This window comes from Cetorhinus maximus, chromosome 7 (genome assembly GCF_964194155.1).
Source record: "Cetorhinus maximus chromosome 7, sCetMax3.hap1.1, whole genome shotgun sequence".
NCBI classification, from domain to species: Eukaryota; Metazoa; Chordata; class Chondrichthyes; order Lamniformes; family Cetorhinidae; genus Cetorhinus; species Cetorhinus maximus.
The window spans coordinates 6,535,417-6,550,837 of record NC_135885.1 but is presented as its reverse complement, the minus strand read 5'-3'; the positions used below and the strand labels follow the sequence as shown (position 1 = coordinate 6,550,837).

The following is a 15,421-nucleotide window of genomic DNA, read 5'->3' as shown; positions in this document are numbered from 1 at the left end:
TTGGTGTTTGTTCACATCAGATTGCACTGGTTTGACCCATTGCCTAGAATAAAAGATGGGATTTGCTCCTTTACACAATGGCAACTGATATTTATATTGTGCTTTTAATGTAGTTCAATGCCCTAAGGCACTTCAGAGGAACTTTATCAAATGAAATTTAACACTGAGCAACGTATTAGGTCAGATGACCAAAAGCTTGGTCAAAGGGGTAAGATTTGAGAAGGAGAGAGTGGTAGAGAGGCAGGGATGGAATTCCAGAGATCAGGCCCTAGGCCAGGGGTTGGCAGCTGTTTTCACCTGAAGAGCCATTTTAAAAAAAAAAGTCGCCTAAAATAAAATCTTTTGTAGCCGCAATATGAAAATTCAGCATTTCTCAACCAAATACTTAGCAAATAACTAAGTGTCTCTATTAAAATGCATAAGTTGCATGTAAAATAAATAAAACCAATGTATTGAATTCACGTATCAATAGAATAAAATCCAAACTTTATAGACCTAATTCTGAATTATCATGTTTTTTTTCACTTTCTTAACTATAATTTTGTCAGTAAGACCATCTTTAAAACAAACTTTAAATTAAGATGCGTAGAATGAAGGCAATATTTTCTGCTATCGATTTTCGTGTTTAAAAAAAGGCTTCTAATTTCACATTGAGAGTCATTTAGCGCCTCAGCTACACTAGAGCAATAATAGGCACATCCATTAAACCTGTTCCTTAAACCATAGACATTATCTATAACCATAGTGTAGCTATACCACTCAAACATGTTTATTCAGAGCACAATGATGATTTTTCACTCAAGTAATCATTTGGAACCATAAAGTGCAGCATAATGATTAGTCTTTTATCCCCATAATAAAAAACATGGTGCTTATTTGTCTTGAGTTAATGTTTTTTTAGGCTTTTTTCATATTAATGCGATTCAACTGGAAAAGTTGCTGCAAATGAGATGTTAATCTGGAACCCCTCACACAGCCAAAGCTGGAGCAATTAAGATCAAGAGGCCAGAACTGGAGGAGTTTTTTAAAAATTCATCCATGGGAAGTGAGCATGATTGACTCTGCCAGCATTTATTGCCCTTGTTCAGAGGGCATTTAAGAGTCAACCTCATTGCTGGGGGTCTGGAGTCACATGTAGGCCAGACCGGGTAAGGACGGCAGATTTCCTTCCTTAAAGGGACATCAGTGAACCAGATGGGTTTTTAATGAAAATCATAAATAGTCATCATCAGATTTTTAATTCTATCTGCGATGGTGGGATTTGAACCCAGGTTCCCAGAAAATACTAGTCCAGTGACAATGGTATTGTTGGCCTTCATAGCCAGAGGGTTCGAGTACAGGGGCAGGGATGTCTTGCTGCAATTGTACAGGGACTTGGTGAGACCACACCTGGAATATTGTGTGCAGTTTTGATCTCCTTATCTGAGGAAGGATGTTCTTGCTATAGAGGGAGTGCAGCGAAGGTTTACCCGACTGTTTCCTGGGATGGCGGGACTGACATATGAGGAGAGATTGAGTTGATTAGGATTATATTCGCTGGACTTCAGAAGAATGAGGGGGGATCTCATAGAAACCTATAAAATTCTAACAGGACTAGACAGGGTAGATGCAGGAAGGATGATCCCGATGGTGGGGGAGTCCAGAACCAAGGGTCACAGTCTGAGGATACGGGGTAGACCATTTAGGACTGAGATGAGGAGAAATTTCTTCACCCAGAGAGTGGTGAGCCTGTGGAATTCGTACCACAGAAAGTAGTTGAGACCTAAACATTGTATGTTTTCAAGAAGGAATTAGATATAGCTGTTGGGGGCGAAAGGGATCAAAGGATATGGGGAGAAAGTGGGAGCAGACTACTGAGTTGGATGATCAACCATGATCATAATGAATGGCGGAGCAGGCTCGAAGGGCTGAATGGCCTACTCCTGCTCCTAGTTTCTATGTTTCTATACCATTGCACCACTGCCTTCCTCTTGGAGAGTTATAAAGCTAGGGGAGGATAGAGAAATGGAGAGTGGAAAGATTTGAAAACAAGGATGTGAATTTGAAAATTGAGGCATGCCTGGACTGGGAGCCAACGTAAGTCAACGGGCACAACATTGTCCAAGGCAGCAAGTGACCCAGCAACCTGCCATTTATTACTGAGAGCAGAATCCCATAGAAAATGCAACATAGTCTGAATGACATGGCGAGAGAACTAAATAATTACACTGATTGGATAGTTAAATATTCCTGCCAGTAACACCTGCCAGTTCCTACTTCATGTGATTAGTTCCAGTCTGCAGGTTTACTGAGGGCGAGGTGCAGGCTGCCAGAATTGATTCAAGGAGTGACCTCACTGTGAGCTGTACTGATTTGTCTCTGCATCATTGTAAATGGAATCACAAGAATTAGCACGAGTCAGAGTTTTGGCAGCAGAACTGAGGGCGCACAGCACAGAATGACCTCCATGCTCCTGATTTACCATAGCCAACTCTTGAGTGCTGCTGTCTGGATTGAGTCCCTTCACCTCACTATTTCAGTTTCAGCCGTGGCTGAGTGGATAGCCGACCTGTTTCCAAGTCTGACGGCTGATGGGTTTGAGTCTCACTCCAGATGCTTGAGCCCATAGTCCACCGACACTCCCAATGAGTACTGAGGAAGTGCAGCACTGTCAGAGGTGCTGAGGTTTGCATTAGAACATGTTAAATCAAGGCCCTGCCTGCTTGCTTATAAAAAGGTCATTTGAAGAGGAACAAGGGAGTTTGGATGTCTTGGTTAACCTCAACCCTTCAACCAACACCATCAAAAGAGACTATCTGGTTTAACTCATTGCTGTTTGTGGGATCTTGCTGTGCAAATTAACATGGATCAGTGGGAATGGGGAGGTGAAAGAGTAACGGGACTAACTGGATGAACTTGACTGAAGAGCTGCCTCAGGCACAATAGTCCAAATGGCCTGCTTCTGTGTTGTATCACTGGACGCTTCCAGTGTGGAACGTGGAACCAGGGGTTGAGGCAAATGTCATGGATAAGCATGAGGGAGATGGGAGTAGAAATACATGCTGGGAGGGAGGGGGAGGGAGGGGGAGGGGGAGATGAAATGGGGTGGGGGGGAGGTTGGTGTGCAGCATAAACACTGGCAGAGATCTGTTGGCCCGCATTGCTCCATTGTTCTGCACGAGAACATTGAGGGGATGAGGGTGAGACCAAGCGACTGAACGAGCTTTGAACGAGAGGGAGCATCAGTGAGAGGGAATAACTGAGAAGGAGGAATAAGGGATGGTGAGAGAATGAAAGAAAGAATAGGAAGAGGGAATTAGTGGCAGGGATTGAGAGAGAATGAAGGAAGGAATGGAAAATAAAGAATAAAAACGATTCAAGTAACAGAGAGAAGAACTAAAAACACATGATAGAGATGTATTCATTCCAATTGTTAATTGAGTTCCTATGTGATGCATTGTTCCAATAATGGGTGGTGGAATTTCCTGCTCCCAGTTGTTACAGATTTCAGTTTAGTTAACCATAACACCCAGTTCAGCTTTACTCCCACTGACCCTATTTTCAGTCAGGGAGATGTTAACACAGCAATAACCACAACACTAACATCAAAAAGTGTTACGAATTATCCACCCATGTGCGGTAGTACAGTTTGTTTCTGTCGTGTACAAAAGTTATTAAAGTTTAAAGTTTCACAAGCACTTAATGAATGCCCTGTATATGCATTATTAATAATTTGTGCATATGCATATGTAGTTAGTGCATGTGTAATGTAGATTACGTGTGTGTATAATTTCAACCTTTGACCCCGAGATGTGTTTTGACTGTAAAGTCACTCAGGGTCGTCTATTTCCACCCCCTTGACTTCGCCCCTGCCTCAAATCATCCGCTGCTGAAACCCTCACCCATGCCTTCGCTTGGCTTGACAATCACAACCCACCCCGGGCTGGTTTTCCATATTCGCACCCTCTGTAAACCTGAGCTCGCCCAACACTCCTGCCGCCCGTGTGCCCTAAGGCGCGCCAAGTCCCATTGACCCATCACCCCTGTGCTCACTTGACCTACCATCACACCCGGCCAAGCAAGGGCCTGACTTTGAAATTCCCCTCCTTGTTTTCCAATCCCTCCATGGCCTCACCCCCCTCCCCTATCTCTGTAATCTCCTCCAACCCTGCTCTCCTTCAATTCTGGCCTCTTGAGCATCCTTGATTTTAGCCACTCCATAGGTGGTGGCCCTGACTTCAGCTGCCTGGTTCCAAAGTTCTGGAATATTCCCTCCCTGCCTCGCTTTCCTCCTTTGAGTCTCCCTGTTTGACCAAGAGCTTGTTCTGCTCACCTGTCCTAACTGAGCTGCCCCAATGCTCTATGGATGCTGCCGGGGAAGCAAGCTGGTGGGGGGGTGTTTTAGCACATTACAGGCGCCATATAAATGCAAACCGATGTTTATGGTACAGGGTGCGATTCTCCTTTAAAAGAAATGTGGGAACGTTTCAAGGGGCGTGTGCGAGAGGCGGGGAGTCGACTGGCCCCTCCTCGCCTTTTGGCAAATTGCTTTGGAAAGAGAGAACGAGAGGGGGGAGGTAGGGAAGAACATAGAGAGAGCTCGCAACCTCGGGACATCGGCTTACAATTACAACTCGTTTAAACAAAGCCAACAGCGAGAAATAGACAGCGAAATAGAGTGAAATTGACAGAGAGAGAGAGAGAGAGGGAGTGAAATTGACCAAGTAATAACCTGGGGATTTACAGCTAAATCAAGTCTGATTCGGTTTATTCCCTTTTTTTTTTAAGCACAGGAGCTCCGTGTGTGTGTTTTAAGCTTCTCTTAATTGCAATACAATTATTCCTGGGAGCTGTAGTACATACACACACACACACCCCGATACAAATCGGCACAGAGTTACTCTGTAACCTTACAGTGTCCGCTCATAAAGGACACTGGTGTCTGATCAACTCGTTCCCATTGCAGCGATTAAATGTAAAGGACAAGACTCGCCACAATCGTTGTGTGTGTCTCTCTCTCTCTCTCTCTCCCCTTCCCTCCCTCGTTTACAATCACTGTTAAATAAAGTCAGAAAGGTCACTCTTCAGCCGCCCCGGGAGTTTCCCGAAAGGAAGAAAGCGTTTGGGTTGGTGGACTGAAACCCTCAGGTGGATAAGAATAAATCCGAGGTAAGTGTATATTGTTTCTCTGTGACAATTTCGTGTGTGTGTGTTTTGGGTGCTGGTGACAATGAAGCTGGTTGAAGATTCACTGGTCTGTTAATGTGCCCCACATGCTTTGTGGGCAAGTCTGTTTATATTCCTCAGTTTTGTAATTTGATAATTTGAGAATCATCTCGATTCCTGCACCGAATCCTTTTTTGCTGATTGAAAAAAAAAGCCTTTGTCAGGTCTGTTTGGTAAGAAGCTCATTCTCTGAGTATGTGTGTGTGTGTGTGTGTGTGTGTGTGTTATATATAATTTTGGGTATTTATTTGTCTTTTGATATATGATGCCGAGATATAATTTTGTGCATCATTTATTTTCATATAATATGGATGTTTCCTATAGAGTTAAGCGTTGGGTGTTTTAGATGGTCCCTGCTTTGCCTTTCCACTGCTGATTACACACTGACCTGCTGGAGTAGGATTCTGTGTAGTGCTATGTGTCTGGTTCTGGGAGAGGGAATCAATGGGACCCGTGTGTTGTGGGGGTGGGAGAAAAAAAAAATCCTGCAAAGGTGTCCAGACAGAGGTTGGCGAGGCTGGACTAGGTGAAGGCCTCCCCTTCCCTTTAAACAGCTGGAAGTACTTCCTCCTTGAAACAGTTTGGCTGTGGAGCTTGGATCACTTGTTTACAGTTGCAATGTTGTAGTTGATGTCCAGGCAGTGACGTTGCTGGTCATTCTCTCTGGCCCTTCCTTCAGTCTCCAGTTTGCAGGCTCTCAAACATTCCCCACTAATTGAGAAATTCTCTGTGTTTTGCATTTTTCTTTCTAGAGTCCGCTTTCCCTCAATCTCTTTCCCCCCCCTTCCACATATTTGTCATCCTTTACCCATTGCCCTTGCCCTCAGTAATCCCTCCCGGTTCTCCTCCCCACCCCTCCCCTGCCAATTCTCTTTCTGTTGCTCCTCTGTCTTTGCCCCCAGTGTCCCAGTTTTATCATCTCCTTTCCCCCCCCACCCCCAGCCATCGTTCCTGTCCACACTGTTCCTCCCTTTTTTTCCCCCCCCTCGATTCCTGACCCTCTCTGTGGGTGAGAGTAAGGTGGGGGGGACTAGTTTCCTAGGTGATTGCTGCTCTCTGCTACCTCACCCCAGGGCTAGAGGCGATTGCTGCTTTATGTTACTTAGTCCCACTTTTCCCTCCAACTGTACCCCTCTGCCCACCCATTGCCTGGACTCCAGGGGATTCCTTCTCTGAGTGACTCAAAGTCTCTATGCCAAGGCCCACTGGCATTGATATCACATCTGTAACTGTGAAAAACATCCTGAGGTGCTCCACGGAGGGGCAGGAGGAGATATTGGCAGCAGGTGACCAAAAGCTTGGTCAAAGTTTGATCCTAAGGAGAGAATTTTTTAAAAAAAGTAACAGATGTATAAAAATAGGGAAGTCTTGCTAAAACTATGCAAGGCACTAGTTAAACCACACAGACTACGGTGAACAGTTTTGGTCCTCTTATCTAAGGAAAGATGTACTGGCATTGGAGGCAGTCCGGAGAAGGTTCACTAGGTTAATCCTGGGTATGGAAGGATTTTCTTATGAGGAGAGGTTGAGTAGGTTGAGCCTGTACTCATTGTAGAGTACAGAAGAGGTGATGGCATAGTGGTATTGTCACTGGACTAGTAATCCAGAGACCCAGGGTAATGATCCTGAGTTCAAATCCCACCTCGGCAAATGGAACTAAAAATCTGGAACTAAAAGCCTAATGATGACCATGAAACCATTATCAATTGGTTCACTAATGTCCTTTAGGGAAGGTCCCTGGTCTGGCCTACATGTGACTCCAGACCCACAGCAATGTGGTTGACTGTTAACTGCCCCCTGAAATGGCCCAGCAAGACACTCAGTTGAAACAAACCGTTTCAATGAGGTCTTCATTCAGCAACACTACTGACCGAGCTGGCTGAGTCTGAAAGGGCATAGCTGCTAGACAGGATCTGTGGCAGGTGGTGAGGGAACCAACAAGAGGGAAAAGGATACTTGACCTCATCCTCACCAACTTGCCTGCCTGCCGCAGATGCATCCATGATAGTATCGGTAGGAATGACCACCGCACAGTCATTGTGGAGACGAAGACAAACCTTCACATTGAGGATACCCTCCATCGTGTTGTGTGGCACTACCACCATGCTAAATGGGATAGATTTTGAACAGATCTAGCAACTCAAGACTGGGCACCCATGAGGTACTGTGGGCCATCAGCAGCAGCAGAATTGTACTTGAACACAATGTGTAACCTCATGGCCTGGCATATCCCCCATTCGACATTACCATGAAGCCAGGGGATCAACCCTGGTTCAATGAAGAGTGCCTAAAAATGAGTTGTCAACCTGGTGAAGCTATAACACATGTTGTTTGGCTTGCAAGTAGTCCTAAGCAGCAAATGATAGACAGGTCTAAGCGAACCTGCAACCAACAGAACAGATCTAAGCTCTGCAGTCCTGCCACATTAACTTGTGAATGGTGGTGGACAATTAAACAACTCACTGGAGGAGGAGACTCCACAAATATCCCCATCCTCAATGATGGGGGAGCCCCACACATCAGTGCAAAAGATAAGGCATTTGCTACAATCTTCAGTCAGAAGTGCCAAGTGGATGATCCATCTCGCCCTCCTCCAGAGGTCCCCAGCATCACAGATGCCAGTCTTCAGCCAATTTGATTCACTCCATGTGATATTAAGAAACGGCTGAAGGCACTGGATACTGAAAAGGCTATAGGCCCTGACAATATTCAAGCAATAGTACTGAAGACTTATGCTCCAGAACTTGCCGCTCTCCTAGCCAAGCTGTTCCAGTACAGCTCCAACATTGGCATCTACCCGGCTATGTGGAAAATTGCCCAGGTATGTCCTGTACACACAAAGCAGGACAAATCCAACAAGGCTGAGATAGACAGGTTTTTAATCAGTAAGGGAATCAAGGGTTATGGGGAAAAGGCAGGAAAGTGGTGTTGAGGATTATCAGATCAGCTGTGATCTCATTGAATGGTAGAGCAGACTCGATGGGCCGAATGGCTTACTTCTGCTCCTACGTCTTATGGTCTTACAGGTTTGCGGAGGGAATTCCAGAGCTTTGGGCTTGGAGAGCTGAATGCACAGCCACCAAGGAGGAGGTCGTGCAAATCGGGGGATGTGCATGAAGCCAGAATTGGAGGAGAACAGAGATCTCAGGGTTGTAGCGCTGGAGGAGGCTACACAGATAGGGAGGGTCTGAGTGTGAAAATGTGAATTTGTGTTGAGACGCTGGGAGATTGCACCATCCAATGTTGAGAGCATTAGAAAGCATAACTGGAGGCCATCAATAGAAGATAGTCACCAAGAAATCCCACAGGCAATTCAGAAGAAACTACTTTACCCAAAGAGTGGTGAGAACTTGCTATCAAAGAGAACGTTTGAAGTGAATCATAAAGATACATGTAAGGGGAAGCTGGATAAGCATGTGAGAGAGAAGGAAATAGAGAATTACGATGGTAGATGAAGAATAGAGGAGGCTATACTGGAGCATAACTGCCAACATGGACTGGTTGGGCTGCCTGGCCACTTTCTGTGCCTTATATACTATGTGGCCAATGGGATTCGGTTTGCGCTGGGATATGGGCAGCAGAGTTTTGGAGGAGGTTTCAGATGGGTCACTGCACTCCTCCTGTCAACAGAAATCTGTGCTCTACAAGAATCACCATGGATGTCTAATTTGGGGAGGTGGTGATGTAATGGTAATGTCACTGGACTAGTATTCCAGAGGCCCAGGCACAGGTTCAAATCCCACCATGACAGCTGGTGGAATTTATATTCAATTAATAAAATATTTGTAATTGAAAAGGCTCAGCCATCTGATTCACTAATGTCCTTTAGTGGACATTACTAAATGTCCTTAGTTTAGGCTAACCGTCCTTACCTGGTCTGGCCTACCCTACATGAGTCTCCAGACCCACAGCAATGTGGTTGACTCCAAACTGCACTGAAAGGCAAATAGGGATGGGCAACAAATGCTGGCTTTGCCAGCGATGGCCACATCCCTTGAACAATTTTTTTTAAAAATTGCCGCATTTCCTGTTTAGTTCCTGGATCGAGCTAACTTTGGGGAAAAAAAATGAGGTTGGGCGACATCGACTGAGTGCAATTGTCGATCTCGCTCTGAAGCAACGAGTGATTTGTACACCCCAACTTGTTTAATGGCAACAGTAAGTTGGAGAGATAGAGAGCAAGCCTATTGGCATTGAAGAAGACATGCCACCTACCTGTCATGTGGTTAATTTTTCAAATCTGCCTTATGTTGAGAGCCGGTTTAAACCAAGATGTCATGAATGCAAGTCAATGAGACCAAATGGGTCTGAGGAGCTGGTCATTTCTTCACAACCCCTTCCTCCAAGTCTTGAGACTCTAAAACGCTGCAGTGGGGAGGTGATGGCGTAGTGGTATTGTCGCTGGGCTAGTAATCCAGAGACCCAGGGTAATGCTCTGGGGACCCAGATGGTGGAATTTGAATCCAATAGAAATCTGGGATTAAAAGACTGATGATGACCATGAGCCATTGTCGATTGTTGTAAAAACCCATCTGGATGACTCATGTCCTTTAGGGAAGGAAATCTGCCGTCCTTACCTGGTCTGGCCGACATGTGACTCCAGAACCACAGTGGTTGACTCTTAACTGCCCTCTGAACAAGGGCAATTAGGGATGGACAGTAAATGCTGGCCTAGCCAGTGATGCCCACATCCCATGCATAAGAACAAAAACTCTCCCAGTGCAGTACTGAGGGAGTGCTGCACCTTTGCAGGTGCTGTTTTTCGCCTGCCCTTGGGAGGCAAAGGATCCCAGGGCATTATTTCAATGGGCGAGGGAGTTCACCCCAATATTCATCGCCAAATCAACATCACTAAAAACGGATGATCTGGTCATTATCACTTGGTTGTTTGTGGGATCCTGTGATGCATGAGTTAGCTACCATGTTCTCAACATTACAACAATGACTACACTTCAGAAATCCTTCATTGGCTGTAAATCACTTTGGAACATTTGGCGACTGTGGAAGGCACCATATAAATGCATTTTCTTTAAATAGAGGTAGGCTTTCAGGACTGTCTTTAAGGAAGAAGGGTAGCAAGGATTAGGGAGGAAATTCCAGAGCTTGAGGCTTCGATATCTGAAGGCACGGCCGTCAATGCTGGAATGATTCAAATTGGGATCACACAAGACCCAGAATTGAAGGAAGGCAGAGGTATCTTTTTTATTTGTTCAATCATGAGGTGGTGAGCTGCCTTCTTGAACTGCTGCAGCCCATGTGGTGCAGCTACACCCACAGTGCTGTTAGGGAGGGAGTTCCAGGATTTTGACCAAAGTACTTAAGTCCTGGAGCAGGTCCTGAACCTACAACCTCCTGATTCAGAAGCAAGAGTGCTACCAACTGAACACAGCTGACACAGACACTAAGATATGGCTAATATGTATGTGGCTTGGAGTTGAAATGTGTTCCTGTGATGTTTAAATACATTTGTCAGCCTCCACTCCCTTGCCCCACCTGCAGCCTCCGATAGTCTCCCAAAAATCCAAGGTTAAATTTGCCGAATCACCTCCCCTTCTCTTTTTCAGTTTGGAGTCCTCCGATATATGGGCTTTTGGTCCTTGGTGCAAATTTCTCAGCAATCACAGGCAAGACATTTCATATAGTGGTCGCGAGAGGAATTCTGGCACCAACCCACTGCCTGGAAAAGGAAGAGAGACAAGTTGGAAATGTTTTTCACTTATTAATTTGTTATAAAATGTTGGAATTGCTGTGATTGTGTTATATTGGTGATCATGCCTTCAACTGCCTTGGCTATACACCCTAGAATCCCCTCCATAAACCTCTCACCCCCTTGAAGTTGTTCCTGGCAGCCCACCTCTTTGACCAAGCTTACGGTCATCTGTCCTGATATCACCGTATGTGGCTTTGGTGTCACATTTTGTTTGGTAATCAATCCTGTGAAACCCTCGGGATGTTTTGCCTCATTAAAGTTAATCTCCATTCGATGTGTCACCTTTTGAGCTGTGCTCTTGAAAATGAGAGTAACGAGGAGACGTGCATTTATAGAGCACCTTTCATGACAGCAGAGCATCCAAATGCGCTTCCAAGCTAATGAAGTTATTTTGAAGTGTAGTCACTGTTATAATGTACAAAACATGGCTGTCACTTCACACACCAAGCTCCCACAAACAGTCATGTGACAATAGCTCGTTCATTTCTTTGAGCGATGTTGATTGAAGGGTGAATATTGGGCAGGACACCAGGGGAACTTCTCTGCTCTTGTTCAAATTGGTAATCTTTTTGTGACTACCTGAGAGCCTTGGTTTACTGTCTCACCTGAGAGACAGCACCTCCTTTAGTGCAGTTCTCCTTCAGTGCTGCACAGGAGTGTCAGCTTAGATTTTGTGCTCGAATCCTGGAGAGGGACTTGACACCGAGATGAGTGCTACCCACTGAGCTGTGACTGACCCCTCGTATCATCTGTATGATGATCATGGGGCTTCACTGCCTCAGAGTGTGTGCCTAACTTGTGTGATTTGGCTTGTGGGGCCTGTTTTTTTTTTAAATTGTGTGTTGGATGTGTCTTTGGGGCAACATTACCAAGTATTTACAGCACAGAAGCAGGCCATTCAGCCCAACTGGTCCATGTCAGTGTTTAGGCTCCACATGAGCCTCGCCGTCTAATACTATCAGCAAAACCTTCTATTCCTTTCTCCCTTGAGTGTTTAGCCATCTTCCTCTTAATTGGATCTAATCATTCACCTCACCCACTCCCTGTGATAGCAGGTTCCACATTCCCACCACTCTCTGGGCAAAAATCTTTCAGGAATACCTTCAATCGGGATTGGAAGCCGTAAATAGTCGGGAAAGACAAATGAGTGTGTCACGAACATGGCCTCCCGGGTACTACTTGCATCAGCTGCCTGGGGGGGGGATTCACGGTGCGTTTGCTTCTGCACTGACTGCAGGTGTTTTTGTGTGCAAGGTCAATGCAGTTACTTAAAATCGTTGAGTCTTACAGCACAGCAGGAGGCCATTTGGCCCATTGAGCCTGTGTTGGCAGCTTGAAAGAGCTGTCCAGCTTGGTCCAACACTTGCTTCCCCATAACTCTTCAAAATAGCTAATTTATATGTCTGGCCAATTCCCTTTTGAAAGTTGCTATAGACTCTGATTTCAAACAAGTTATTGAGATCAATAATGTGCAGGGAAAACAATTCTCCTTGGTATTCCCTCTAGTTCTTTGACCAATTATTTTAAATCAATGACCTCTGGTTATTGACCAACTTGCCAGGGGAAAGGATTTCTCTCTATTTGGAAAGGAAGAAAAGGAGAATGGGTGATGGTATTGATCAAGGCGAGCACTGCAGTTCTGGAGAGAGAGGATATCCCGGAGCGGGGGTCAAGGGCAGAATCTATTTGGCTAGAGCTCAGGAACCAAAATGGTGCAATTCCATTGCTCAGTGTAGTCTTTGGGCCCCAAGCTAGTGGGACAGACGTGGAGGAACAAATTTGCAAAGAAATTACAGGGAGGTGCAATAATTCGATTAGGTATAATTGAGGACTTTAATAATCCAAATATAGACTGGGATGGGATTAATGTAAAGGGCAGAGAGGGGCATCAGTGCCTAGAGTGGGTTTAGAAAATTCTTTTACAGCAGTATGTTTCCAGTCCAACGAGGAAGAAGTGCCGAGTGGATGATCCATCTCGACCTCCTCCAGAGGTCCCCGGCATCACAAATGTCAGTCTTCAGCCAATTTGATTCATTCCATGTGATATCAAGAAATGGCTGAAGGCACTGGTACTGCAAAGGCTCTGGACCCTGACAATATTCGGGCAATAGTACGGAAGACTTGTGCTCCAGAACTTGCTGTGTCCCTAGCCAAGCTGTTCCAGTACAGCTACAACACTAGCATCTACCCAGCTATGTGGAAAATTGCCCAGGTATGTCCTGTCCACAAAAAGCAGGACAAATCCAACCCGACCAATTACTGCCCCATCAGTCTACTCGCCATCATCAGTGAAGTAATGGTAGGGATTATCAACAGTGCTATCAATCAGCAGGTGATTAGCAATAACCTGCTCACTGACACCCAGTTTGGATTCTGCCAGGGCCACCCAGCTCCTGACCTCATTACAGCTTTGGTTCAATCATGAAAAAAAGAGCTGAACTGCCGAGGTGTGGTGACAGTGACTGTCCTTGATATCAAGGCAGCATTTGACCAAGTGTGGCATCAAGGAGCCCTAGCAAAACTGGAGTCAATGGGAATCAAGGGGAAAACTCTGCTGGTTGAAGTTATACCTAGCCCAAGGGAAGATGGTTGTGGTTGTTGGTGGTCAGTCATCTCAGCTCCAGGAGATCACTGCAGGAGTTCCTCAGGGTAGTATCCTCAGCCCAACAATCTTAAGCTGCTTCATCAATGTCCTACCTTCCATCATAAGGCCAGAAGTGGGGATGTTAGCTGATGATTGCACAATGTTCACCATTCGTGACTCCTCAGATACTGAAGCAGCCCATGTCCAAATGCAGTTTTGATCGAGGTCTTCAATGTCCTGAGGGTCCTGGACAGAGCAGATAGGGAAAACTGTCCGACTTCTGAAAGGATCGAGAATGAGAGGGCACAGATTTAAAATAATTGGCAAAAGAAGAAACAGCAATATGAGAAGAAATTTTTTCACTCAGCGAGTGGTTCGGGTCTGGAATGTACTGCCCAAGTGTGGTGGAGGCAGTTTCAATCGAGGCATTCAAAAAGGAATTGGATTATTATTGGAAAAGGAAGAATGTGCCGGGTTACAGGGAGAAGGCAAGGCAATGGCATTGAGTGAATTGCTCATTTGGAGAGCATGTGCAAACTTGATGGGCTGAATGGCCTCCTTCTGCATTGTGACAAATCAGATTCGGTGTGATATGTTTTGTCAAAAAGCACACTTCATTTTGAACAAAAACAAAAATACCTGGAAAAACTCAGCAGGTCTGACAGCATCTGCGGAGAGGAACACAGTTAACGTTTCGAGTCCGAATGACTCTTCATCAGAACTAAGGAAAAATAGAAAAGAGGTGAAATATAAGCTGGTTTAAGGTGGAGGGGTGGGACAGGTAGAGCTGGATAGAGGGCCAGTGATAGGTGGAGATAACCAAAAGATGTCATAGACAAAAGGACAAAGAGGTGTTGACGGTGGTGATATTAGCTAAGAAATGTGCTAATGGTGACATTAAGGGTAGAAAGCAGGATGAGCAAGTGACAGATAGCCCTAGTGGGGCTGGGGTAGGATCGAAATAGGCTAAAAGGTAGAGATAAAACAATGGATGGAAATACATTTAAAAATAATGGAAATAGGTGGGAAAAGAAAAATATATGTAAATTATTGGAAAAAGAGGGATCGGAAAGGGGGTGGGGATGGAAGAGAGAATTCATGATCTAAAGTTGTTGAACTCAATATTCAGTCTGGAAGGCTGTAAAGTGCCTAGTCGGAAGATGAGGTGCTGTTCCTCCAGTTTGCGTTGAGCTTCATTTTGAACACCTCTAACAAATCTCCCCTTCACCTTCCCTGCTCCAAGGAGAACAATCCCAGTTCTGCCAAACTCTCCACAATAGCTGAAATGCTGTCATCCAGGTATTGTTCTCGAAAATCTCTCCTGCAGCTTATTCAAGGGCTTGACATCCTGCCTAAAGTTCAGTGCCCAGAATTGTACACAATACTCCAGCTGAGGCCTAACCGGTCATTTGTAAAGGTTTAGGAATAGTTCCTTGTTTTTGCATTCATTGTCCTTATTTATGAATTGAAGTATCCCTTACACCCTCCTAAACACCTTTTCAACTTGTTCTACTATCTTCAAGGATTTACAAACATCCACCCTCACCTGTAAAGTACCATTTGGAGTATACAACTTCTCCATGTTGGTTCTCTCAAAGTGCATCACTTCAGACTCACCTGCATTAAACTGCATCTGCCAAGTGTTGGCACATTTCACCAGACTATCTACTCCTGAAGCCTGCTCCTATCCTGCTCACTACAAACCAGTATAATATAATTTTAAAAAGTATTTTTTGAAGGGATGTGGGCTTCGCTGGCTCGGTCAGCATTTATTGCCCATCCCTTGAGAAGGTGGTGGTGAGCTGCCTTCTTGAACCGCTACAGTCTATGTGCTGTAGGTACACCCACAGTGCTGTTAGGGAGGGAGTTCCAGGATTTTGACCCAGCGACAGTGAAGGAACGGCGATATATTTCCAAGTCAG

At 45.2% G+C, this 15,421-nt stretch overlaps 1 protein-coding gene across 1 annotated transcript in view; it reads left to right on the top strand.

Moving 5' to 3' along the window:
* The first annotated feature begins 4,955 nt into the window (after nt 1-4,955).
* gdpd5b (glycerophosphodiester phosphodiesterase domain containing 5b) overlaps nt 4,956-15,421 on the top strand; it is a 227,580-nt gene continuing 217,114 nt past the window's right edge. Inside the window, exon 1 of the mRNA XM_078544979.1 lies at nt 4,956-5,148. The gene's annotated coding sequence lies outside the window, so the exon portion shown is untranslated. The remainder of the gene's footprint in view (nt 5,149-15,421) is intronic.